The sequence below is a fragment of the Penaeus monodon genome, chromosome 35, assembly GCF_015228065.2.
Source record: "Penaeus monodon isolate SGIC_2016 chromosome 35, NSTDA_Pmon_1, whole genome shotgun sequence".
Lineage (NCBI taxonomy): Eukaryota > Metazoa > Arthropoda > Malacostraca > Decapoda > Penaeidae > Penaeus > Penaeus monodon.
The window spans coordinates 23,578,862-23,579,461 of record NC_051420.1 but is presented as its reverse complement, the minus strand read 5'-3'; positions in this window follow the sequence as shown (position 1 = coordinate 23,579,461).

The window sequence follows — 600 nt, the reverse complement described above, 5'->3', positions numbered from 1 at the left end:
AGTTGTGGACAAAGAAAATAGATTATTGATTGATATAATTGACAGCTCGATTGCAGAGTTAGAAAAAAGGAGAAAGGAAGACGGTGTGGTTTGAGCCCAGTGATGTATACTTTCTGTTTGTGTGTGAGCCCCCCCCCCCCTTCTCCCAGTTGGCGGTGCAGAGAGTATCTGGGAAACGGAGGCCTTGGGGAGGCCACGCGCCCTTGTGTTGCAGGTTAACCCTCGCTCCTGGTCGCCGTGGCTCGTCTTCTGGTTATGGCGCACAGGCTCTCGCGCTCTTAGTCGCCGCCTGTGCAGGACGTACATGCATCGCCTATTACCTATTCTTACACACGCTCTCTCTCTCTCTCTCTCTCTCTCTCTCTCTCCTCTCTCTCTCTCTCTCTCTCTCTCTCTTCCCTCTCTCTTCTCTCTCTCTTCTCCTCTCCTCTTCTCTCTCTCTCTCTCTCTCTCTCTCTCTCTCTCTCTCTCTCTCTCTCTCTCTCTCTCTCTCTCTCTCTCTCTCTCTCTCTCTCTCTCTTCTCTCTCTTCTCTCTCTCTCTCTCTCTCTCCTCTCTTTTTCCTCCTTTCTCTCATTCCCTCTCTTCTCTCTCTCTCTCT